Source organism: Lissotriton vulgaris, chromosome 11 (assembly GCF_964263255.1).
Source record: "Lissotriton vulgaris chromosome 11, aLisVul1.2, whole genome shotgun sequence".
NCBI classification, from domain to species: Eukaryota; Metazoa; Chordata; class Amphibia; order Caudata; family Salamandridae; genus Lissotriton; species Lissotriton vulgaris.
The window spans coordinates 120,726,659-120,753,035 of record NC_141699.1 but is presented as its reverse complement, the minus strand read 5'-3'; the positions used below and the strand labels follow the sequence as shown (position 1 = coordinate 120,753,035).

General features: G+C 42.7%; 12 non-coding genes across 12 annotated transcripts; all 12 read left to right on the top strand.

Annotated features, from left to right (window-relative positions):
* Nucleotides 1-555: 555 nt before the first annotated feature.
* On the top strand, nt 556-695 carry LOC147679252 (U4 spliceosomal RNA). The gene has a single exon (XR_015301832.1). It is a non-coding gene; the product is annotated as a U4 spliceosomal RNA (small nuclear RNA).
* Nucleotides 696-2,624: 1,929 nt separating this feature from the next.
* On the top strand, nt 2,625-2,764 carry LOC147679251 (U4 spliceosomal RNA). The gene has a single exon (XR_015301725.1). It is a non-coding gene; the product is annotated as a U4 spliceosomal RNA (small nuclear RNA).
* Nucleotides 2,765-4,694: 1,930 nt separating this feature from the next.
* Nucleotides 4,695-4,834, top strand: LOC147679250 (U4 spliceosomal RNA). The gene has a single exon (XR_015301705.1). It is a non-coding gene; the product is annotated as a U4 spliceosomal RNA (small nuclear RNA).
* Nucleotides 4,835-6,763: 1,929 nt separating this feature from the next.
* Nucleotides 6,764-6,903, top strand: LOC147679249 (U4 spliceosomal RNA). Its single transcript, XR_015301808.1, has one exon. It is a non-coding gene; the product is annotated as a U4 spliceosomal RNA (small nuclear RNA).
* Nucleotides 6,904-8,830: 1,927 nt separating this feature from the next.
* Nucleotides 8,831-8,970, top strand: LOC147679248 (U4 spliceosomal RNA). The gene has a single exon (XR_015301724.1). It is a non-coding gene; the product is annotated as a U4 spliceosomal RNA (small nuclear RNA).
* A 1,929-nt stretch (nt 8,971-10,899) lies between these two features.
* On the top strand, nt 10,900-11,039 carry LOC147679247 (U4 spliceosomal RNA). Its single transcript, XR_015301807.1, has one exon. It is a non-coding gene; the product is annotated as a U4 spliceosomal RNA (small nuclear RNA).
* Nucleotides 11,040-12,969: 1,930 nt separating this feature from the next.
* On the top strand, nt 12,970-13,109 carry LOC147679246 (U4 spliceosomal RNA). Its single transcript, XR_015301723.1, has one exon. It is a non-coding gene; the product is annotated as a U4 spliceosomal RNA (small nuclear RNA).
* A 1,930-nt stretch (nt 13,110-15,039) lies between these two features.
* LOC147679245 (U4 spliceosomal RNA) lies at nt 15,040-15,179 on the top strand. Its single transcript, XR_015301694.1, has one exon. It is a non-coding gene; the product is annotated as a U4 spliceosomal RNA (small nuclear RNA).
* Nucleotides 15,180-19,970: 4,791 nt separating this feature from the next.
* On the top strand, nt 19,971-20,110 carry LOC147679244 (U4 spliceosomal RNA). Its single transcript, XR_015301684.1, has one exon. It is a non-coding gene; the product is annotated as a U4 spliceosomal RNA (small nuclear RNA).
* A 1,930-nt stretch (nt 20,111-22,040) lies between these two features.
* On the top strand, nt 22,041-22,180 carry LOC147679243 (U4 spliceosomal RNA). The gene has a single exon (XR_015301794.1). It is a non-coding gene; the product is annotated as a U4 spliceosomal RNA (small nuclear RNA).
* A 1,930-nt stretch (nt 22,181-24,110) lies between these two features.
* LOC147679242 (U4 spliceosomal RNA) lies at nt 24,111-24,250 on the top strand. Its single transcript, XR_015301867.1, has one exon. It is a non-coding gene; the product is annotated as a U4 spliceosomal RNA (small nuclear RNA).
* A 1,717-nt stretch (nt 24,251-25,967) lies between these two features.
* On the top strand, nt 25,968-26,107 carry LOC147679241 (U4 spliceosomal RNA). Its single transcript, XR_015301722.1, has one exon. It is a non-coding gene; the product is annotated as a U4 spliceosomal RNA (small nuclear RNA).
* Nucleotides 26,108-26,377: the final 270 nt, after the last annotated feature.

The following is a 26,377-nucleotide window of genomic DNA, read 5'->3' as shown; positions in this document are numbered from 1 at the left end:
TTGAAAACCAGGGAACCAGTATATTGTACCCCCTAAAGCTAAAAATGAAATGCAGCAAATGCAACTATATAGTGCAATGAAATGGCAGACTTGCAGTATGGAAAATGGAAAAATGTAGCTATGATTTATTTTCCTTTAAATTATTGCTGTTCCTCCTCTAGTAAACATTTGAAGACAGTGGGCCCTATGAGGATGCTATTATGAATTTGTGCTTCTTATATTTTCCACAACCCATGGCTAGCAGCCTAGATCTCATCTTTGTGTGAAGGGATATCTGTCTGAGCATCAAATCCATACCTAGGGAGGGTGCTGCTTACCTGAAGAGCTATTTAGCATACAATTTCCCAGAATTCTCTGCGTGTGGCTAGCGACGGTTTGGGGCAGAGAGCTGATGGAAATTAGTAAAACAACGCCAACATATGTCTTACATTGCCTGTCAGAAGCAGTGGAGGTATAGTTATGCATAAATAGATAAAATCTTTTGAAAAGGGTTCATGTTCTTTGTAACATGAGGTACTAGGGCGAGTGGGCATGAAATTCACACTATAATTAGTTAGCTTTGCGCAGTGGCAGTATTGTAGCAAATGAGGTTTAACCGAGGCGCGATTATTGCTTATTGAAAACTTTACCCAATACCCCGTCATGGAGACTTGAAATATAGTTGAAATGACAATTTTTGACAGTCTCGTCGGAGACTGGAGAATATGTAATAAAAAAATAAGATAGTTTATTTTTCAATGCGATTTACTTGCATAATTGTTATCTGTGACAAGGAGAAAACTGTGACTTTATTTGGCTTCAGTTTACTCTTTACGTTCTTTTTGTTTTCTCAGCTTTTTAAATACGGCAGTAACTTAGGGATTTTTTCTCCTTGATCAGTTACATAATTCTTGTATTTCTTCCTCTTTGTTCTCACCTTCGATCCCTGGATTCGCTCGGGTAGTTGATGGCCAGAGTACGGGCTTTGTTTCCGCTCTCTGAGTTGACTCGCAGTCCGTTGCAGAGCTGGGCTCTTTCGAGGTCTCATCTCCCATTCAAATGTACACAAACCACCTAGAAAGTTTATTTCTGGTGGCAAAGGCGTTTGTTATCAGTAGGAAAATGCGGAGAGGGTTCATACAGATTGTATGGAGTGCTTGAAACAGAACAAGAACTGACAAAGCTGTTGTTTTTGTCATTTAACATTATGTAAAGTGTATTTTTAATGCTCTTTTAGTCACTGAGTAATTGATGTTACCCAGCTGTATGACAGGGGCGTAGCTTCCATTGTTGCAGCAGGTGCAGTGGCACTGGCGCCCACAGACCTGCGGGACCCACTGAACCCCGATTATTGCGGTATTTTATATTTCAAACATGAATAAGGGGTCCTATTTCCTTCCTTGCCCTAGGGCCCATTTTTTCACCTGAGAGCCATGAAAGGCTGCGTGGATCCTCCCTGATTTGAATCGGTGACAATGAGGTCACGCAAAGAGCTCTTGCGTGGCTGCATCAGCCCAACTGGGCTACATGATCCGGGAAAATTTGTATGCTGCATGCCGACGGAGACACACAACGTACACACAGCCATTTACAGGGCACATATAAAAATCTGTATTGTGGCGCAGCTGCGGCGTAAATGTTGCGGCCCTTTTACAATGTGACGCATCTAGGGAGATGCGTCACATTATAAAGCCCTGCATCACATTATACCTGCGTCAGGCATAATGTATGCAGGGTGGGCGTTTCCACGAAAAAAAGCCTTGTAGAACTCACGCACTGAAATCTACAAGATTTCACTGCGTCACTTTACGCCTTCACTGCGGCAAAATCCCTACGCCTGCACAGACCAAGCGTTTGGAATGACTCATGGCTTTTTGCTTCACTTTCATGATCAACTTCAGCAATGCGTCACTTTTGTGCCAACACATGTGTCAGAATTTTTGATGCATCTGTTAATCCTTGCACCATGGAGCACTGTATTGTAAATACAGCACATCCATAGTGGCACAAGGACATTCAGCACTGACGCAAGGAAAAGTATGCATCTATGCAGATGCGTCAGATCCTTGTGAATCTTCCCCTGGAATGTTTTGAAAACCAGGAAACCAGTATATTGTACCCCCTAAAGCTAAAAATGAAATGCAGCAAATGCAACTATGTAGTGCAATGAAATGGCAGACTTGCAGTATGGAAAATGGAAAAATGTAGCTATGATTTATTTTCCTTTAAATTATTGCTGTTCCTCCTCTAGTAAACATTTGAAGACAGTGGGCCCTATGAGGATGCTATTATGAATTTGTGCTTCTTATATTTTCCACAACCCATGGCTAGCAGCCTAGATCTCATCTTTCTGTGAAGGGATATCTGTCTGAGCATCAAATCCATACCTAGGGAGGGTGCTGCTTACCTGAAGAGCTATTTAGCATACAATTTCCCAGAATTCTCTGCGTGTGGCTAGCGACGGTTTGGGGCAGAGAGCTGATGGAAATTAGTAAAACAACGCCAACATATGTCTTACATTGCCTGTCAGAAGCAGTGGAGGTGTAGTTATGCATAAATAGATAAAATCTTTTGAAAAGGGTTCATGTTCTTTGTAACATGAGGTGCTAGGGCGAGTGGGCATGAAATTCACACTATAATTGGTTAGCTTTGCGCAGTGGCAGTATCGTAGCCAATGAGGTTTAACCGAGGCGTGATTATTGCTTATTGAAAACTTTACCCAATACCCCGTCATGGAGACTTGAAATATAGTTGAAATGACAATTTTTGACAGTCTCTTCGGAGACTGGAGAATATGTAATAAAAAAATAAGATAGTTTATTTTTCAATGCGATTTACTTGCATAATTGATATCTGTGACAAGGAGAAAACTGTGACTTTATTTGGCTTCAGTTTACTCTTTACGTTCTTTTTGTTTTCTCAGCTTTTTAAATACGGCAGTAACTTAGGGATTTTTTCTCCTTGATCAGTTTTCATAATTCTTGTATTTCTTCCTCTTTGTTCTCACCTTCGATCCCCGGATTCGCTCGGGTAGTTGATGGCCAGAGTACGGGCTTTGTTTCCGCTCTCTGAGTTGACTCGCAGTCCGTTGCAGAGCTGGGCTCTTACGAGGTCTCATCTCCCATTCAAATGTGCACAAACCACCTAGAAAGTTTATTTCTGGGAGCAAAGGCGTTTGTTATCAGTAGGAAAATGCGGAGAGGGTTCATACAGATTGTATGGAGTGCTTGAAACAGAACAAGAACTGACAAAGCTGTTGTTTTTGTCATTTAACATTATGTAAAGTGTATTTTTAATGCTCTTTTTGTCACTGAGTAATTGATGTTACCCAGCTGTATGACAGGGGCGTAGCTTCCATTGTTGCAGCAGGTGCAGTGGCACTGGCGCCCACAGACCTGCGGGACCCACTGAACCCCGATTATTGCGGTATTTTATATTTCAAACATGAATAAGGGGTCCTATTTCCTTCCTTGCCCTAGGGGCCATTTTTTCACCTGAGAGCCATGAAAGGCTGCGTGGATCCTCCCTGATTTGAATCGGTGACAATGAGGTCACGCAAAGAGCTTTTGCGTGGCTGCATCAGCCCAACTGGGCTACATGATCCGGGAAAATTTGTATGCTGCATGCCGACCGAGACACACAACGTACACACAGCCATTTACAGGGCACATATAAAAATCTGTATTGTGGCGCAGCTGCGGCGTAAATGTTGCGGCCCTTTTACAATGTGACGCATCTAGGGAGATGCGTCACATTATAAAGCCCTGCATCACATTATACCTGCGTCAGGCATAATGTATGCAGGGTGGGCGTTTCCACGAAAAAAAGCCTTGTAGAACTCACGCACTGAAATCTACAAGATTTCACTGCGTCACTTTACGCCTTCACTGCGGCAAAATCCCTACGCCTGCACAGACCAAGCGTTTGGAATGACTCATGGCTTTTTGCTTCACTTTCATGATCAACTTCAGCAATGCGTCACTTTTGTGCCAACACATGTGTCAGAATTTTGGATGCATCTGTTAATCCTTGCACCATGGAGCACTGTATTGTAAATACAGCACATCCATAGTGGCACAAGGACATTCAGCACTGACGCAAGGAAAAGTATGCATCTATGCAGATGCGTCAGATCCTTGTGAATCTTCCCCTAGAATGTTTTGAAAACCAGGAAACCAGTATATTGTACCCCCTAAAGCTAAAAATGAAATGCAGCAAATGCAACTATATAGTGCAATGAAATGGCAGACTTGCAGTATGGAAAATGGAAAAATGTAGCTATGATTTATTTTCCTTTAAATTATTGCTGTTCCTCCTCTAGTATACATTTGAAGACAGTGGGCCCTATGAGGATGCTATTATGAATTTGTGCTTCTTATATTTTCCACAACCCATGGCTAGCAGCCTAGATCTCATCTTTGTGTGAAGGGATATCTGTCTGAGCATCAAATCCATAACTAGGGAGGGTGCTGCTTACCTGAAGAGCTATTTAGCACACAATTTCCCAGAATTCTCTGCGTGTGGCTAGCGACGGTTTGGGGCAGAGAGCTGATGGAAATTAGTAAAACAACGCCAACATATGTCTTACATTGCCTGTCAGAAGCAGTGGAGGTGTAGTTATGCATAAACAGATAAAATCTTTTGAAAAGGGTTCAAGTTCTTTGTAACATGAGGTACTAGGGCGAGTGGGCATGAAATTCACACTATAATTGGTTAGCTTTGCGCAGTGGCAGTATCGTAGCCAATGAGGTTCAACCGAGGCGCGATTATTGCTTATTGAAAACTTTACCCAATACCTCGTCATGGAGACTTGAAATATAGTTGAAATGACAATTTTTGACAGTCTCTTCGGAGACTGGAGAATATGTAATAAAAAAATAAGATAGTTTATTTTTCAATGCGATTTACTTGCATAATTGTTATCTGTGACAAGGTGAAAACTGTGACTTTATTTGGCTTCAGTTTACTCTTTACGTTCTTTTTGTTTTCTCAGCTTTTTAAATACGGCAGTAACTTAGGGATTTTTTCTCCTTGATCAGTTTTCATAATTCTTGTATTTCTTCCTCTTTGTTCTCACCTTCGATCCCCGGATTCGCTCGGGTAGTTGATGGCCAGAGTACGGGCTTTGTTTCCGCTCTCTGAGTTGACTCGCAGTCCGTTGCAGAGCTGGGCTCTTTTGAGGTCTCATCTCCCATTCAAATGTACACAAACCACCTAGAAAGTTTATTTGTGGGAGCAAAGGCGTTTGTTATCAGTAGGAAAATGCGGAGAGGGTTCATACAGATTGTATGGAGTGCTTGAAACAGAACAAGAACTGACAAAGCTGTTGTTTTTGTCATTTAACATTATGTAAAGTGTATTTTTAATGCTCTTTTTGTCACTGAGTAATTGATGTTACCCAGCTGTATGACAGGGGCGTAGCTTCCATTGTTGCAGCAGGTGCAGTGGCACTGGCGCCCACAGACCAGCGGGACCCACTGAACCCCGATTATTGCTGTATTTTATATTTCAAACATGAATAAGGGGTCCTATTTCCTTCCTTGCCCTAGGGCCATTTTTTTTCCTGAGAGCCATGAAAGGCTGCGTGGATCCTCCCTGATTTGCATCGGTGACAATGATGTCACGCAAAGAGCTCTTGCGTGGCTGCATCAGCCCAACTGGGCTACATGATCCGGGAAAATTTGTATGCTGCATGCCGACGGAGACACACAACGTACACACAGCCATTTACAGGGCACATATAAAAATCTGTATTGTGGCGCAGCTGCGGCGTAAATGTTGCGGCCCTTTTACAATGTGACGCATCTAGGGAGATGTGTCACATTATAAAGCCCTGCATCACATTATACCTGCGTCAGGCATAATGTATGCAGGGTGGGCGTTTCCACGAAAAAAAGCCTTGTAGAAATCACGCACTGAAATCTACAAGATTTCACTGCGTCACTTTACGCCTTCACTGCGGCAAAATCCCTACGCCTGCACAGACCAAGCATTTGGAATGACTCATGGCTTTTTGCTTCACTTTCATGATCAACTTCAGCAATGCGTCACTTTTGTGCCAACACATGTGTCAGAATTTCTGATGCATCTGTTAATCCTTGCACCATGGAGCACTGTATTGTAAATACAGCACATCCATAGTGGCACAAGGACATTCAGCACTGACGCAAGGAAAAATATGCATCTATGCAGATGCGTCAGATCCTTGTGAATCTTCCCCTAGAATGTTTTGAAAACCAGGAAACCAGTATATTGTACCCCCTAAAGCTAAAAATGAAATGCAGCAAATGCAACTATGTAGTGCAATGAAATGGCAGACTTGCAGTATGGAAAATGGAAAAATGTAGCTATGATTTATTTTCCTTTAAATTATTGCTGTTCCTCCTCTAGTAAACATTTGAAGACAGTGGGCCCTATGAGGATGCTATTATGAATTTGTGCTTCTTATATTTTCCACAACCCATGGCTAGCAGCCTAGATCTCATCTTTGTGTGAAGGGATATCTGTCTGAGCATCAAATCCATAACTAGGGAGGGTGCTGCTTACCTGAAGAGCTATTTAGCATACAATTTCCCAGAATTCTCTGCGTGTGGCTAGCGACGGTTTGGGGCAGAGAGCTGATGGAAATTAGTAAAACAACGCCAACATATGTCTTACATTGCCTGTCAGAAGCAGTGGAGGTGTAGTTATGCATAAATAGATAAAATCTTTTGAAAAGGGTTCATGTTCTTTGTAACATGAGGTACTAGGGCGAGTGGGCATGAAATTCACACTATAATTGGTTAGCTTTGCGCAGTGGCAGTATCGTAGCCAATGAGGTTTAACCGAGGCGCGAATATTGCTTATTGAAATCTTTACCCAATACCCCGTCATGGAGACTTGAAATATAGTTGAAATGACAATTTTTGACAGTCTCTTCGGAGACTGGAGAATATGTAATAAAAAATAAGATAGTTTATTTTTCAATGCGATTTACTTGCATAATTGTTATCTGTGACAAGGAGAAAACTGTGACTTTATTTGGCTTCAGTTTACTCTACGTTCTTTTTGTTTTCTCAGCTTTTTAAATACGGCAGTAACTTAGGGATTTTTTCTCCTTGATCAGTTTTCATAATTCTTGTATTTCTTCCTCTTTGTTCTCACCTTCGATCCCCGTATTCGCTCGGGTAGTTGATGGCCAGAGTACGGGCTTTGTTTCCGCTCTCTGAGTTGACTCGCAGTCCGTTGCAGGGCTGGGCTCTTTCGAGGTCTCATCTCCCATTCAAATGTACACAAACCACCTAGAAAGTTTATTTCTGGTGGCAAAGGCGTTTGTTATCAGTAGGAAAATGCGGAGAGGGTTCATACAGATTGTATGGAGTGCTTGAAACAGAACAAGAACTGACAAAGCTGTTGTTTTTGTCATTTAACATTATGTAAAGTGTATTTTTAATGCTCTTTTAGTCACTGAGTAATTGATGTTACCCAGCTGTATGACAGGGGCGTAGCTTCCATTGTTGCAGCAGGTGCAGTGGCACTGGCGCCCACAGACCTGCGGGACCCACTGAACCCCGATTATTGCGGTATTTTATATTTCAAACATGAATAAGGGGTCCTATTTCCTTCCTTGCCCTAGGGCCCATTTTTTCACCTGAGAGCCATGAAAGGCTGCGTGGATCCTCCCTGATTTGAATCGGTGACAATGAGGTCACGCAAAGAGCTCTTGCGTGGCTGCATCAGCCCAACTGGGCTACATGATCCGGGAAAATTTGTATGCTGCATGCCGACGGAGACACACAACGTACACACAGCCATTTACAGGGCACATATAAAAATCTGTATTGTGGCGCAGCTGCGGCGTAAATGTTGCGGCCCTTTTACAATGTGACGCATCTAGGGAGATGCGTCACATTATAAAGCCCTGCATCACATTATACCTGCGTCAGGCATAATGTATGCAGGGTGGGCGTTTCCACGAAAAAAAGCCTTGTAGAACTCACGCACTGAAATCTACAAGATTTCACTGCGTCACTTTACGCCTTCACTGCGGCAAAATCCCTACGCCTGCACAGACCAAGCGTTTGGAATGACTCATGGCTTTTTGCTTCACTTTCATGATCAACTTCAGCAATGCGTCACTTTTGTGCCAACACATGTGTCAGAATTTTTGATGCATCTGTTAATCCTTGCACCATGGAGCACTGTATTGTAAATACAGCACATCCATAGTGGCACAAGGACATTCAGCACTGACGCAAGGAAAAGTATGCATCTATGCAGATGCGTCAGATCCTTGTGAATCTTCCCCTGGAATGTTTTGAAAACCAGGAAACCAGTATATTGTACCCCCTAAAGCTAAAAATGAAATGCAGCAAATGCAACTATGTAGTGCAATGAAATGGCAGACTTGCAGTATGGAAAATGGAAAAATGTAGCTATGATTTATTTTCCTTTAAATTATTGCTGTTCCTCCTCTAGTAAACATTTGAAGACAGTGGGCCCTATGAGGATGCTATTATGAATTTGTGCTTCTTATATTTTCCACAACCCATGGCTAGCAGCCTAGATCTCATCTTTGTGTGAAGGGATATCTGTCTGAGCATCAAATCCATACCTAGGGAGGGTGCTGCTTACCTGAAGAGCTATTTAGCATACAATTTCCCAGAATTCTCTGCGTGTGGCTAGCGACGGTTTGGGGCAGAGAGCTGATGGAAATTAGTAAAACAACGCCAACATATGTCTTACATTGCCTGTCAGAAGCAGTGGAGGTGTAGTTATGCATAAATAGATAAAATCTTTTGAAAAGGGTTCATGTTCTTTGTAACATGAGGTGCTAGGGCGAGTGGGCATGAAATTCACACTATAATTGGTTAGCTTTGCGCAGTGGCAGTATCGTAGCCAATGAGGTTTAACCGAGGCGTGATTATTGCTTATTGAAAACTTTACCCAATACCCCGTCATGGAGACTTGAAATATAGTTGAAATGACAATTTTTGACAGTCTCTTCGGAGACTGGAGAATATGTAATAAAAAAATAAGATAGTTTATTTTTCAATGCGATTTACTTGCATAATTGATATCTGTGACAAGGAGAAAACTGTGACTTTATTTGGCTTCAGTTTACTCTTTACGTTCTTTTTGTTTTCTCAGCTTTTTAAATACGGCAGTAACTTAGGGATTTTTTCTCCTTGATCAGTTTTCATAATTCTTGTATTTCTTCCTCTTTGTTCTCACCTTCGATCCCCGGATTCGCTCGGGTAGTTGATGGCCAGAGTACGGGCTTTGTTTCCGCTCTCTGAGTTGACTCGCAGTCCGTTGCAGAGCTGGGCTCTTTTGAGGTCTCATCTCCCATTCAAATGTACACAAACCACCTAGAAAGTTTATTTGTGGGAGCAAAGGCGTTTGTTATCAGTAGGAAAATGCGGAGAGGGTTCATACAGATTGTATGGAGTGCTTGAAACAGAACAAGAACTGACAAAGCTGTTGTTTTTGTCATTTAACATTATGTAAAGTGTATTTTTAATGCTCTTTTTGTCACTGAGTAATTGATGTTACCCAGCTGTATGACAGGGGCGTAGCTTCCATTGTTGCAGCAGGTGCAGTGGCACTGGCGCCCACAGACCTGCGGGACCCACTGAACCCCGATTATTGCTGTATTTTATATTTCAAACATGAATAAGGGGTCCTATTTCCTTCCTTGCCCTAGGGCCATTTTTTTTCCTGAGAGCCATGAAAGGCTGCGTGGATCCTCCCTGATTTGCATCGGTGACAATGATGTCACGCAAAGAGCTCTTGCGTGGCTGCATCAGCCCAACTGGGCTACATGATCCGGGAAAATTTGTATGCTGCATGCCGACGGAGACACACAACGTACACACAGCCATTTACAGGGCACATATAAAAATCTGTATTGTGGCGCAGCTGCGGCGTAAATGTTGCGGCCCTTTTACAATGTGACGCATCTAGGGAGATGTGTCACATTATAAAGCCCTGCATCACATTATACCTGCGTCAGGCATAATGTATGCAGGGTGGGCGTTTCCACGAAAAAAAGCCTTGTAGAAATCACGCACTGAAATCTACAAGATTTCACTGCGTCACTTTACGCCTTCACTGCGGCAAAATCCCTACGCCTGCACAGACCAAGCATTTGGAATGACTCATGGCTTTTTGCTTCACTTTCATGATCAACTTCAGCAATGCGTCACTTTTGTGCCAACACATGTGTCAGAATTTCTGATGCATCTGTTAATCCTTGCACCATGGAGCACTGTATTGTAAATACAGCACATCCATAGTGGCACAAGGACATTCAGCACTGACGCAAGGAAAAATATGCATCTATGCAGATGCGTCAGATCCTTGTGAATCTTCCCCTAGAATGTTTTGAAAACCAGGAAACCAGTATATTGTACCCCCTAAAGCTAAAAATGAAATGCAGCAAATGCAACTATGTAGTGCAATGAAATGGCAGACTTGCAGTATGGAAAATGGAAAAATGTAGCTATGATTTATTTTCCTTTAAATTATTGCTGTTCCTCCTCTAGTAAACATTTGAAGACAGTGGGCCCTATGAGGATGCTATTATGAATTTGTGCTTCTTATATTTTCCACAACCCATGGCTAGCAGCCTAGATCTCATCTTTGTGTGAAGGGATATCTGTCTGAGCATCAAATCCATAACTAGGGAGGGTGCTGCTTACCTGAAGAGCTATTTAGCATACAATTTCCCAGAATTCTCTGCGTGTGGCTAGCGACGGTTTGGGGCAGAGAGCTGATGGAAATTAGTAAAACAACGCCAACATATGTCTTACATTGCCTGTCAGAAGCAGTGGAGGTGTAGTTATGCATAAATAGATAAAATCTTTTGAAAAGGGTTCATGTTCTTTGTAACATGAGGTACTAGGGCGAGTGGGCATGAAATTCACACTATAATTGGTTAGCTTTGCGCAGTGGCAGTATCGTAGCCAATGAGGTTTAACCGAGGCGCGAATATTGCTTATTGAAATCTTTACCCAATACCCCGTCATGGAGACTTGAAATATAGTTGAAATGACAATTTTTGACAGTCTCTTCGGAGACTGGAGAATATGTAATAAAAAATAAGATAGTTTATTTTTCAATGCGATTTACTTGCATAATTGTTATCTGTGACAAGGAGAAAACTGTGACTTTATTTGGCTTCAGTTTACTCTTTACGTTCTTTTTGTTTTCTCAGCTTTTTAAATACGGCAGTAACTTAGGGATTTTTTCTCCTTGATCAGTTTTCATAATTCTTGTATTTCTTCCTCTTTGTTCTCACCTTCGATCCCCGGATTCGCTCGGGTAGTTGATGGCCAGAGTACGGGCTTTGTTTCCGCTCTCTGAGTTGACTCGCAGTCCGTTGCAGGGCTGGGCTCTTTCGAGGTCTCATCTCCCATTCAAATGTACACAAACCACCTAGAAAGTTTATTTCTGAGAGCAAAGGCGTTTGTTATCAGTAGGAAAATGCGGAGAGGGTTCATACAGATTGTATGGAGTGCTTGAAACAGAACAAGAACTGACAAAGCTGTTGTTTTTGTCATTTAACATTATGTAAAGTGTATTTTTTAATGCTCTTTGTGCCACTGAGTAATTGATGTTACCCAGCTGTATGACAGGGGCGTAGCTTCCATTGTTGCAGCAGGTGCAGTGGCACTGGCGCCCACAGACCTGTGGGACCCACTGAACCCCGATTATTGCGGTATTTTATATTTCAAACATGAATAAGGGGTCCTATTTCCTTCCTTGCCCTAGGGCCCATTTTTTCACCTGAGAGCCATGAAAGGCTGCGTGGATCCTCCCTGATTTGAATCGGTGACAATGAGGTCACGCAAAGAGCTCTTGCGTGGCTGCATCAGCCCAACTGGGCTACATGATCCGGGAAAATTTGTATGCTGCATGCCGACGGAGACACACAACGTACACACAGCCATTTACAGGGCACATATAAAAATCTGTATTGTGGCGCAGCTGCGGCGTAAATGTTGCGGCCCTTTTACAATGTGACGCATCTAGGGAGATGCGTCACATTATAAAGCCCTGCATCACATTATACCTGCGTCAGGCATAATGTATGCAGGGTGGGCGTTTCCACGAAAAAAAGCCTTGTAGAACTCACGCACTGAAATCTACAAGATTTCACTGCGTCACTTTACGCCTTCACTGCGGCAAAATCCCTACGCCTGCACAGACCAAGCGTTTGGAATGACTCATGGCTTTTTGCTTCACTTTCATGATCAACTTCAGCAATGCATCACTTTTGTGCCAACACATGTGTCAGAATTTTTGATGCATCTGTTAATCCTTGCACCATGGAGCACTGTATTGTAAATACAGCACATCCATAGTGGCACAAGGACATTCAGCACTGACGCAAGGAAAAGTATGCATCTATGCAGATGCGTCAGATCCTTGTGAATCTTCCCCTAGAATGTTTTGAAAACCAGGAAACCAGTATATTGTACCCCCTAAAGCTAAAAATGAAATGCAGCAAATGCAACTATGTAGTGCAATGAAATGGCAGACTTGCAGTATGGAAAATGGAAAAATGTAGCTATGATTTATTTTCCTTTAAATTATTGCTGTTCCTCCTCTAGTAAACATTTGAAGACAGTGGGCCCTATGAGGATGCTATTATGAATTTGTGCTTCTTATATTTTCCACAACCCATGGCTAGCAGCCTAGATCTCATCTTTGTGTGAAGGGATATCTGTCTGATCATCAAATCCATACCTAGGGAGGGTGCTGCTTACCTGAAGAGCTATTTAGCATACAATTTCCCAGAATTCTCTGCGTGTGGCTAGCGACGGTTTGGGGCAGAGAGCTGATGGAAATTAGTAAAACAACGCCAACATATGTCTTACATTGCCTGTCAGAAGCAGTGGAGGTGTAGTTATGCATAAATAGATAAAATCTTTTGAAAAGGGTTCATGTTCTTTGTAACATGAGGTGCTAGGGCGAGTGGGCATGAAATTCACACTATAATTGGTTAGCTTTGCGCAGTGGCAGTATCGTAGCCAATGAGGTTTAACCGAGGCGTGATTATTGCTTATTGAAAACTTTACCCAATACCCCGTCATGGAGACTTGAAATATAGTTGAAATGACAATTTTTGACAGTCTCTTCGGAGACTGGAGAATATGTAATAAAAAAATAAGATAGTTTATTTTTCAATGCGATTTACTTGCATAATTGTTATCTGTGACAAGGAGAAAACTGTGACTTTATTTGGCTTCAGTTTACTCTTTACGTTCTTTTTGTTTTCTCAGCTTTTTAAATACGGCAGTAACTTAGGGATTTTTTCTCCTTGATCAGTTTTCATAATTCTTGTATTTCTTCCTCTTTGTTCTCACCTTCGATCCCCGGATTTGCTCGGGTAGTTGATGACCATAGTACGGGCTTTGTTTCCGCTCTCTGAGTTGACTCGCAGTCCGTTGCAGAGCTGGGCTCTTTCGAGGTCTCATCTCCCATTCAAATGTACACAAACCACCTAGAAAGTTTATTTCTGGGAGCTAAGGCGTTTGTTATCAGTAGGAAAATGCGGAGAGGGTTCATACAGATTGTATGGAGTGCTTGAAACAGAACAAGAACTGACAAAGCTGTTGTTTTTGTCATTTAACATTATGTAAAGTGTATTTTTAATGCTCTTTTTGTCACTGAGTAATTGATGTTACCCAGCTGTATGACAGGGGCGTAGCTTCCATTGTTGCAGCAGGTGCAGTGGCACTGGCGCCCACAGACCTGCGAGACCCACTGAACCCCGATTATTGCGGTATTTTATATTTCAAACATGAATAAGGGGTCCTATTTCCTTCCTTGCCCTAGGGGCCATTTTTTCACCTGAGAGCCATGAAAGGCTGCGTGGATCCTCCCTGATTTGAATCGGTGACAATGAGGTCACGCAAAGAGCTCTTGCGTGGCTGCATCAGCCCAACTGGGCTACATGATCCGGGAAAATTTGTATGCTGCATGCCGACGGAGACACACAACGTACACACAGCCATTTACAGGGCACATATAAAAATCTGTATTGTGGCGCAGCTGCGGCGTAAATGTTGCGGCCCTTTTACAATGTGACGCATCTAGGGAGATGCGTCACATTATAAAGCCCTGCATCACATTATACCTGCGTCAGGCATAATGTATGCAGGGTGGGCGTTTCCACGAAAAAAAGCCTTGTAGAACTCACGCACTGAAATCTACAAGATTTCACTGCGTCACTTTACGCCTTCACTGCGGCAAAATCCCTACGCCTGCACAGACCAAGCGTTTGGAATGACTCATGGCTTTTTGCTTCACTTTCATGATCAACTTCAGCAATGCGTCACTTTTGTGCCAACACATGTGTCAGAATTTTGGATGCATCTGTTAATCCTTGCACCATGGAGCACTGTATTGTAAATACAGCACATCCATAGTGGCACAAGGACATTCAGCACTGACGCAAGGAAAAGTATGCATCTATGCAGATGCGTCAGATCCTTGTGAATCTTCCCCTAGAATGTTTTGAAAACCAGGAAACCAGTATATTGTACCCCCTAAAGCTAAAAATGAAATGCAGCAAATGCAACTATATAGTGCAATGAAATGGCAGACTTGCAGTATGGAAAATGGAAAAATGTAGCTATGATTTATTTTCCTTTAAATTATTGCTGTTCCTCCTCTAGTATACATTTGAAGACAGTGGGCCCTATGAGGATGCTATTATGAATTTGTGCTTCTTATATTTTCCACAACCCATGGCTAGCAGCCTAGATCTCATCTTTGTGTGAAGGGATATCTGTCTGAGCATCAAATCCATAACTAGGGAGGGTGCTGCTTACCTGAAGAGCTATTTAGCATACAATTTCCCAGAATTCTCTGCGTGTGGCTAGCGACGGTTTGGGGCAGAGAGCTGATGGAAATTAGTAAAACAACGCCAACATATGTCTTACATTGCCTGTCAGAAGCAGTGGAGGTGTAGTTATGCATAAACTGATAAAATCTTTTGAAAAGGGTTCAAGTTCTTTGTAACATGAGGTACTAGGGCGAGTGGGCATGAAATTCACACTATAATTGGTTAGCTTTGCGCAGTGGCAGTATCGTAGCCAATGAGGTTTAACCGAGGCGCGATTATTGCTTATTGAAAACTTTACCCAATACCTCGTCATGGAGACTTGAAATATAGTTGAAATGACAATTTTTGACAGTCTCTTCGGAGACTGGAGAATATGTAATAAAAAAATAAGATAGTTTATTTTTCAATGCGATTTACTTGCATAATTGTTATCTGTGACAAGGAGAAAACTGTGACTTTATTTGGCTTCAGTTTACTCTTTACGTTCTTTTTGTTTTCTCAGCTTTTTAAATACGGCAGTAACTTAGGGATTTTTTCTCCTTGATCAGTTTTCATAATTCTTGTATTTCTTCCTCTTTGTTCTCACCTTCGATCCCCGGATTCGCTCGGGTAGTTGATGGCCAGAGTATGGGCTTTGTTTCCGCTCTCTGAGTTGACTCGCAGTCCGTTGCAGAGCTGGGCTCTTTTGAGGTCTCATCTCTCATTCAAATGTACACAAACCACCTAGAAAGTTTATTTGTGGGAGCAAAGGCGTTTGTTATCAGTAGGAAAATGCGGAGAGGGTTCATACAGATTGTATGGAGTGCTTGAAACAGAACAAGAACTGACAAAGCTGTTGTTTTTGTCATTTAACATTATGTAAAGTGTATTTTTAATGCTCTTTTTGTCACTGAGTAATTGATGTTACCCAGCTGTATGACAGGGGCGTAGCTTCCATTGTTGCAGCAGGTGCAGTGGCACTGGCGCCCACAGACCTGCGGGACCCACTGAACCCCGATTATTGCGGTATTTTATATTTCAAACATGAATAAGGGGTCCTATTTCCTTCCTTGCCCTAGGGCCCATTTTTTAACCTGAGAGCCATGAAAGGCTGCGTGGATCCTCCATGATTTGAATCGGTGACAATGAGGTCACGCAAAGAGCTCTTGCATGGCTGCATCAGCCCAACTGGGCTACATGATCCGGCAAAATTTGTATGCTGCATGCCGACGGAGACACACAACGTACACACAGCCATTTACAGGGCACATATAAAAATCTGTATTGTGGCGCAGCTGCGGCGTAAATGTTGCGGCCCTTTTACAATGTGACGCATCTAGGGAGATGCGTCACATTATAAAGCCCTGCATCACATTATACCTGCGTCAGGCATAATGTATGCAGGGTGGGCGTTTCCACGAAAAAAAGCCTTGTAGAACTCACGCACTGAAATCTACAAGATTTCACTGCGTCACTTTACGCCTTCACTGCGGCAAAATCCCTACGCCTGCACAGACCAAGCGTTTGGAATGACTCATGGCTTTTTGCTTCACTTTCATGATCAACTTCAGCAATGCGTCACTTTTGTGCCAACACATGTGTCAGAATTTTGGATGCATCTGTTAATCCTTGCACCATGGAGCACTGTATTGTAAATACAGCACATCCATAGTGGCACAAGGACATTCAGCACTGACGCAAGGAAAAGTATGCATCTATGCAGATGCGTCAGATCCTTGTGAATCTTCCCCTAGAATGTTTTGAAAACCAGGAAACCAGTATATTGTACCCCCTAAAGCTAAAAATGAAATGCAGCAAATGCAACTATATAGTGCAACTAGCGGCCCGTCCCGACGTTGTCCGGGTAAAAAAAGGCTAGGCAGCAATGGTTTTAGTATCATTGTACATTCGTCCCACATGATAAGAGACACATTTTGAAGCAGTGTCCCCAAAGGTCCGTTTTTCCGAATAGAGCATATTGAATCCATTTCAAGGGAAACTGTTAGAGGCAGTTCAAAGGTAGAATGTGCTGTTTTCCCAGCTGTTAGCAAAGTGGCAGCTATTCCAGATGAAGCAACAGCTAGAGCCAAATTCCCAGAAGATCGAACTTTGGCAAGTATGAGGTTGATTAGGTAAGTCTTTCCTGTGCCACCGGGGGCGTCTATGAACAATAGTTTGCCTTGCTTCTTTTCAACACTATCAACTATGGTGTTGTAGGTGAGTTGTTGATCGGGAACTAAGTTAGGCAAGTGTTAAGCAAGGTAGTTATTTAGCTCTGGAATATTGTGTGCGGTAGCGATATTGTGGTATCCAGTTAGGTTAGTTCGGACCGCTGGCGGCAGGCTGAAATCTTGTAAGGACTTCTCGCTTAATAGATACAGTGAGTCTTCGATTTCTATAAGTCCTTGGTTTATGATTTCATTGTTGATAGCAGCCCGTGCCGACGTTGTCCGGGTATGAATTGCTGCCGGCCAGTAGTATATTGTTTTGTAGGATTTCGTTTTGATAGCATTTCTTATCTGTGAAAGGCCTGTGAAACGCTCCGATTCACAGTGCACTGCTGATGCACTTAAGAGTGCGCGTTCAGTAGTGTGTGAACTCGAGTTTCCCTACTTTATATTTCTTTGCAATATTATATAGCGCAAACTCGACAACATGGCATGAGCACAATTTACATTACAGAAGAACACATTCATTTGTGGTAGGCACGGGGAGACAAAGCGATTTGCCTGGAATCACAGGATGTTGAGCTGATGCCTAGATTCGAACGTTGCTCCCCAGCTCCAAAGTTCGCAATTCTAGAACTTGTGGCGGGAGGTGTGTCTAAAAGTGTATGTTGGTGCTGGCCATCAATTAGAGAGACCTGTGCATTTTTCAAATGGGTGGTGAAAAAATATGAGTATGTTGCTGGAGATGTGGGCCGCCATGCCACCAATGTACTTACCGGGGAAGGGTAAACACCGATTATTCCACAACTTTCTTTCCGCATACCGTCACTCCGCATACTTTCATTACTTTTATTAATACTTTTACTACGCGTACATTTACAACGAAATTCGATGTAAATGCATGAATGGTAAAAGCATGTTTTTTTAATATTTGGATAAGGTAAGTATGGGTATAGGGGTATATGTTTTGGGGTACTGAGGTATATCTTTTGGGGTGTTTTAAGGGTTCAGATATAGTTTTGGGTTATGGGGTACAGGGGTAGTTTTAGGGTTTAGGGATAGGTATGGGTTTTGGGGTACAGGGGTATTTTTAGGGTTCAGGGCTAGGTTTGGGTTTTGGGGTAAAGAGGTATTTGTAGGGTTCAGGGGTAGGTTTGGGTTTTGGGGTACAGGGGTATTTTAAGGGTTCAGGGCTAGGTTTGGGTTTTGGGGTACAAGGGTATTTTTAGGGTTCAGGGCTAGGTTTGGGTTTTGGGGTACAGAGGTATTTTAGGGTTCAGGGGTAGGTTTGGGTTTTGGGGTACAGGGGTATTTTTAGGGTTCAGGGCTAGGTTTGGGTTTTGGGGTACAGGGGTATTTTTAGGGTTCAGGGGTAGGTTTGGGTTTTGGGGTACAGGGAAATTAAGGGTTCAGGGCTAGGTTTGTGTTTTGGGGTACAGGGGTATTTTAGGGTTCAGGGGTAGGTTTGGGTTTTGGGGTACAGTGGTATTTTTAGAGTTCATGGCTAGGTTTGGGTTTTGGGGTACAGGGGTATTTTTAGGGTTCAGGGGTAGGTTTGGGTTTTGGGGTACAGGGGTATTTTAAGGGTTCAGATATCGTTTTGGGTTTGGGGTGTAGGGGTATTTTTAGGGTTCAGGGGTAGGTTTGGGTTTTGGGGTACAGGGGTATTTTAAGGGTTCAGGGCTAAGTTTGGGTTTTGGGGTACAGGGGTATTTTTAGGGTTCAGGGCTAGGTTTGGGTTTTGGGGTACAGAGGTATTTTAGGGTTCAGGGGTAGGTTTGGGTTTTGGGGTACAAAGGGTATTTTTAGGGCTCAGGGCTAGGTTTGGGTTTTGGGGTACAGGGGTATTTTTAGGGTTCAGGTGTAGGTTTGGGTTTTGGGGTACAGGGGTATTTTAAGGGTTCAGGGCTAGGTTTGTGTTTTGGGGTACAGGGGTATTTTAGGGTTCAGGGGTAGGTTTGGGTTTTGGGGTACAGTGGTATTTTTAGGGTTCAGGGCTAGGTTTGGGTTTTGGGGTACAGGGGCATTTTTAGGGTTCAGGGGTAGGTTTGGGTTTTGAGGTACAGGGGTATTTATAGGGTTTAGGGATAGGTTTGGGTTTTGGGGTACAGGGTATATTTATAGGGTTAAGATGGGTAAGTGTTTAAGGACGTTGGGGTATTTTAAGGAGTAAGGGTGGGTTATGATCATGGGGTGCAGGGGTATTTAAAGGGAGCAGGGTGGGATTAGCACACAATATGAGACATGGCATGAAGGGTGGAATGTACCACACGCCCCCAGTGTTTGTCACGCCCTCAGCACACGCCCCCAGCACACGCCCACAGCACACCGCAGACACGCCCACAAGGGACTACTTTGCTGGCACTGTTCTTTTACCTTTTAAATGTATATGGTGGGAGTCTGTATAGCCTATGTCCTTCTGCTGCAACTGCCCTTTCCAACGCTGTATTGGGTGTTGTGATTGGTGCTGTGGTTCCTGAGATTACCCGCCTCAAAGGTTTGGGCTCTCTCTTTATATTATTAGTATGGATGAAATGGCAGACTTGCAGTATGGAAAATGGAAAAATGTAGCTATGATTTATTTTCCTTTAAATTATTGCTGTTCCTCCTCTAGTATACATTTGAAGACAGTGGGCCCTATGAGGATGCTATTATGAATTTGTGCTTCTTATATTTTCCACAACCCATGGCTAGCAGCCTAGATCTCATCTTTGTGTGAAGGGATATCTGTCTGAGCATCAAATCCATAACTAGGGAGGGTGCTGCTTACCTGAAGAGCTATTTAGCATACAATTTCCCAGAATTCTCTGCGTGTGGCTAGCGACGGTTTGGGGCAGAGAGCTGATGGAAATTAGTAAAACAACGCCAACATATGTCTTACATTGCCTGTCAGAAGCAGTGGAGGTGTAGTTATGCATAAACAGATAAAATCTTTTGAAAAGGGTTCAAGTTCTTTGTAACATGAGGTACTAGGGCGAGTGGGCATGAAATTCACACTATAATTGGTTAGCTTTGCGCAGTGGCAGTATCGTAGCCAATGAGGTTTAACCGAGGCGCGATTATTGCTTATTGAAAACTTTACCCAATACCTCGTCATGGAGACTTGAAATATAGTTGAAATGACAATTTTTGACAGTCTCTTCAGAGACTGGAGAATATGTAATAAAAAAATAAGATAGTTTATTTTTCAATGCAATTTACTTGCATAATTGTTATCTGTGACAAGGAGAAAACTGTGACTTTATTTGGCTTCAGTTTACTCTTTACGTTCTTTTTGTTTTCTCAGCTTTTTAAATACGGCAGTAACTTAGGGATTTTTTCTCCTTGATCAGTTTTCATAATTCTTGTATTTCTTCCTCTTTGTTCTCACCTTCGATCCCCGGATTCGCTCGGGTAGTTGATGGCCAGAGTACGGGCTTTGTTTCCGCTCTCTGAGTTGACTCGCAGTCCGTTGCAGAGCTGGGCTCTTTTGAGGTCTCATCTCCCATTCAAATGTACACAAACCACCTAGAAAGTTTATTTGTGGGAGCAAAGGCGTTTGTTATCAGTAGGAAAATGCGGAGAGGGTTCATACAGATTGTATGGAGTGCTTGAAACAGAACAAGAACTGACAAAGCTGTTGTTTTTGTCATTTAACATTATTTAAAGTGTATTTTTAATGCTCTTTTTGTCACTGAGTAATTGATGTTACCCAGCTGTATGACAGGGGCGTAGCTTCCATTGTTGCAGCAGGTGCAGTGGCACTGGCGCCCACAGACCTGTGGGACCCACTGAACCCCGATTATTGCGGTATTTTATATTTCAAACATGAATAAGGGGTCCTATTTCCTTCCTTGCCCTAGGGCCCATTTTTTCACCTGAGAGCCATGAAAGGCTGCGTGGATCCTCCCTGATTTGAATCGGTGACAATGAGGTCACGCAAAGAGCTCTTGCGTGGCTGCATCTGCCCAACTGGGCTACATGATCCGGGAAAATTTGTATGCTGCATGCCAACGGAGACACACAACGTACACACAGCCATTTACAGGGCACATATAAAAATCTGTATTGTGGCGCAGCTGCAGCGTAAATGTTGCGGCCCTTTTACAATGTGACGCATCTAGGGAGATGCGTCACATTATAAAGCCCTGCATCACATTATACCTGCGTCAGGCATAATGTATGCAGGGTGGGCGTTTCCACGAATAAAAGCCTTGTAGAACTCACGCACTGAAATCTACAAGATTTCACTGCGTCACTTTACGCCTTCACTGCGGCAAAATCCCTACGCCTGCACAGACCAAGCGTTTGGAATGACTCATGGCTTTTTGCTTCACTTTCATGATCAACTTCAGCAATGCGTCACTTTTGTGCCAACACATGTGTCAGAATTTTTGATGCATCTGTTAATCCTTGCACCATGGAGCACTGTATTGTAAATACAGCACATCCATAGTGGCACAAGGACATTCAGCACTGACGCAAGGAAAAGTATGCATCTATGCAGATGCGTCAGATCCTTGTGAATCTTCCCCTAGAATGTTTTGAAAACCAGGGAACCAGTATATTGTACCCCCTAAAGCTAAAAATGAAATGCAGCAAATGCAACTATATAGTGCAATGAAATGGCAGACTTGCTGTATAGAAAATCGAAAAATGTAGCTATGATTCATTTTCCTTTAAATTATTGCTGTTCCTCCTCTAGTATTCATTTGAAGACAGTGGGCCCTATGAGGATGCTATTATGAATTTGTGCTTCTTATATTTTCCACAACCCATGGCTAGCAGCCTAGATCTCATCTTTGTGTGAAGGGATATCTGTCTGAGCATCAAATCCATAACTAGGGAGGGTGCTGCTTACCTGAAGAGCTATTTAGCATACAATTTCCCAGAATTCTCTGCGTGTGGCTAGCGACGGTTTGGGGCAGAGAGCTGATGGAAATTAGTAAAACAACGCCAACATATGTCTTACATTGCCTGTCAGAAGCAGTGGAGGTGTAGTTATGCATAAACAGATAAAATCTTTTGAAAAGGGTTCATGTTCTTTGTAACATGAGGTACTAGGGCGAGTGGGCATGAAATTCACACTATACTTGGTTAGCTTTGCGCAGTGGCAGTATCGTAGCCAATGAGGTTTAACCGAGGCGCGATTATTGCTTATTGAAAACTTTACCCAATACCTTGTCATGGAGAATTGAAATATAGTTGAAATGACAATTTTTGACAGTCTCTTTGGAGACTGGAGAATATGTAATAAAAAAATAAGATAGTTTATTTTTCAATGCAATTTACTTGCATAATTGTTATCTGTGACAAGGAGAAAACTGTGACTTTATTTGGCTTCAGTTTACTCTTTACGTTCTTTTTGTTTTCTCAGCTTTTTAAATACGGCAGTAACTTAGGGATTTTTTCTCCTTGATCAGTTTTCATAATTCTTGTATTTCTTCCTCTTTGTTCTCACCTTCGATCCCCGGATTCGCTCGGGTAGTTGATGGCCAGAGTACGGGCTTTGTTTCCGCTCTCTGAGTTGACTCGCAGTCCGTTGCAGAGCTGGGCTCTTTTGAGGTCTCATCTCCCATTCAAATGTACACAAACCACCTAGAAAGTTTATTTCTGGGAGCAAAGGCGTTTGTTATCAGTAGGAAAATGCGGAGAGGGTTCATACAGATTGTATGGAGTGCTTGAAACAGAACAAGAACTGACAAAGCTGTTGTTTTTGTCATTTAACATTATGTAAAGTGTATTTTTAATGCTCTTTTTGTCACTGAGTAATTGATGTTACCCAGCTGTATGACAGGGGCGTAGCTTCCATTGTTGCAGCAGGTGCAGTGGCACTGGCGCCCACAGACCTGCGGGACCCACTGAACCCCGATTATTGCGGTATTTTATATTTCAAACATGAATAAGGGGTCCTATTTCCTTCCTTGCCCTAGGGCCCATTTTTTCACCTGAGAGCCATGAAAGGCTGCGTGGATCCTCCCTGATTTGAATCGGTGACAATGAGGTCACGCAAAGAGCTCTTGCGTGGCTGCATCAGCCCAACTGGGCTACATGATCCGGGAAAATTTGTATGCTGCATGCCGACGGAGACACACAACGTACACACAGCCATTTACAGGGCACATATAAAAATCTGTATTGTGGCGCAGCTGCGGCGTAAATGTTGCGGCCCTTTTACAATGTGACGCATCTAGGGAGATGCGTCACATTATAAAGCCCTGCATCACATTATACCTGCGTCAGGCATAATGTATGCAGGGTGGGCGTTTCCACGAAAAAAAGCCTTGTAGAACTCACGCACTGAAATCTACAAGATTTCACTGCGTCACTTTACGCCTTCACTGCAGCAAAATCCCTACGCCTGCACAGACCAAGCGTTTGGAATGACTCATGGCTTTTTGCTTCACTTTCATGATCAACTTCAGCAATGCGTCACTTTTGTGCCAACACATGTGTCAGAATTTCTGATGCATCTGTTAATCCTTGCACCATGGAGCACTGTATTGTAAATACAGCACATCCATAGTGGCACAAGGACATTCAGCACTGACGCAAGGAAAAATATGCATCTATGCAGATGCGTCAGATCCTTGTGAATCTTCCCCTAGAATGTTTTGAAAACCAGGAAACCAGTATATTGTACCCCCTAAAGCTAAAAATGAAATGCAGCAAATGCAACTATGTAGTGCAATGAAATGGCAGACTTGCAGTATGGAAAATGGAAAAATGTAGCTATGATTTATTTTCCTTTAAATTATTGCTGTTCCTCCTCTAGTAAACATTTGAAGACAGTGGGCCCTATGAGGATGCTATTATGAATTTGTGCTTCTTATATTTTCCACAACCCATGGCTAGCAGCCTAGATCTCATCTTTGTGTGAAGGGATATCTGTCTGAGCATCAAATCCATACCTAGGGAGGGTGCTGCTTACCTGAAGAGCTATTTAGCATACAATTTCCCAGAATTCTCTGCGTGTGGCTAGCGACGGTTTGGGGCAGAGAGCTGATGGAAATTAGTAAAACAACGCCAACATATGTCTTACATTGCCTGTCAGAAGCAGTGGAGGTGTAGTTATGCATAAATAGATAAAATCTTTTGAAAAGGGTTCATGTTCTTTGTAACATGAGGTACTAGGGCGAGTGGGCATGAAATTCACACTATAATTGGTTAGCTTTGCGCAGTGGATGTATCGTAGCCAATGAGGTTTAACCGAGGCGCGATTATTGCTTATTGAAAACTTTACCCAATACCTCGCTATGGAGACTTGAAATATAGTTGAAATGACAATTTTGGACAGTCTCTTCGGAGACTGGAGAATATGTAATAAAAAAATAAGATAGTTTATTTTTCAATGCGATTTACTTGCATAATTGTTATCTGTGACAAGGAGAAAACTGTGACTTTATTTGGCTTCAGTTTACTCTTTACGTTCTTTTTGTTTTCTCAGCTTTTTAAATACGGCAGTAACTTAGGGATTTTTTCTCCTTGATCAGTTTTCATAATTCTTGTATTTCTTCCTCTTTGTTCTCACCTTCGATCCCCGGATTCGCTCGGGTAGTTGATGGCCAGAGTATGGGCTTTGTTTCCGCTCTCTGAGTTGACTCGCAGTCCGTTGCAGAGCTGGGCTCTTTCGAGGTCTCATCTCCCATTCAAATGTACACAAACCACCTAGAAAGTTTATTTCTGGGAGCAAAGGCGTTTGTTATCAGTAGGAAAATGCGGAGAGGGTTCATACAGATTGTATGGAGTTCTTGAAACAGAACAAGAACTGACAAAGCTGTTGTTTTTGTCATTTAACATTATGTAAAGTGTATTTTTAATGCTCTTTTTGTCACTGAGTAATTGATGTTACCCAGCTGTATGACAGGGGCGTAGCTTCCATTGTTGCAGCAGGTGCAGTGGCACTGGCGCCCACAGACCTGCGGGACCCACTGAACCCCGATTATTGCGGTATTTTATATTTCAAACATGAATAAGGGGTCCTATTTCCTTCCTTGCCCTAGGGCCCATTTTTTCACCTGAGAGCCATGAAAGGCTGCGTGGATCCTCCCTGATTTGAATCGGTGACAATGAGGTCACGCAAAGAGCTCTTGCGTGGCTGCATCAGCCCAACTGGGCTACATGATCCGGGAAAATTTGTATGCTGCATGCCGACGGAGACACACAACGTACACACAGCCATTTACAGGGCACATATAAAAATCTGTATTGTGGCGCAGCTGCGGCGTAAATGTTGCGGCCCTTTTACAATGTGACGCATCTAGGGAGATGCGTCACATTATAAAGCCCTGCATCACATTATACCTGCGTCAGGCATAATGTATGCAGGGTGGGCGTTTCCACGAAAAAAAGCCTTGTAGAAATCACGCACTGAAATCTACAAGATTTCACTGCGTCACTTTACGCCTTCACTGCGGCAAAATCCCTACGCCTGCACAGACCAAGCGTTTTGGAATGACTCATGGCTTTTTGCTTCACTTTCATGATCAACTTCAGCAATGCGTCACTTTTGTGCCAACACATGTGTCAGAATTTTTGATGCATCTGTTAATCCTTGCACCATGGAGCACTGTATTGTAAATACAGCACATCCATAGTGGCACAAGGACATTCAGCACTGACGCAAGGAAAAGTATGCATCTATGCAGATGCGTCAGATCCAGATGCTATTATGAATTTGTGCTTCTTATATTTTCCACAACCCATGGCTAGCAGCCTAGATCTCATCTTTGTGTGAAGGGATATCTGTCTGAGCATCAAATCCATACCTAGGGAGGGTGCTGCTTACCTGAAGAGCTATTTAGCATACAATTTCCCAGAATTCTCTGCGTGTGGCTAGCGACGGTTTGGGGCAGAGAGCTGATGGAAATTAGTAAAACAACGCCAACATATGTCTTACATTGCCTGTCAGAAGCAGTGGAGGTGTAGTTATGCATAAATAGATAAAATCTTTTGAAAAGGGTTCATGTTCTTTGTAACATGAGGTGCTAGGGCGAGTGGGCATGAAATTCACACTATAATTGGTTAGCTTTGCGCAGTGGCAGTATCGTAGCCAATGAGGTTTAACCGAGGCGTGATTATTGCTTATTGAAAACTTTACCCAATACCCCGTCATGGAGACTTGAAATATAGTTGAAATGACAATTTTTGACAGTCTCTTCGGAGACTGGAGAATATGTAATAAAAAAATAAGATAGTTTATTTTTCAATGCGATTTACTTGCATAATTGGTATCTGTGACAAGGAGAAAACTGTGACTTTATTTGGCTTCAGTTTACTCTTTACGTTCTTTTTGTTTTCTCAGCTTTTTAAATACGGCAGTAACTTAGGGATTTTTTCTCCTTGATCAGTTTTCATATGGCTGAGATACCCGCCACCCCCTCTCAACACAATCCCCAAGGATGGGAAACCGGAAACAGTTCTGAAGTTTTTGGAA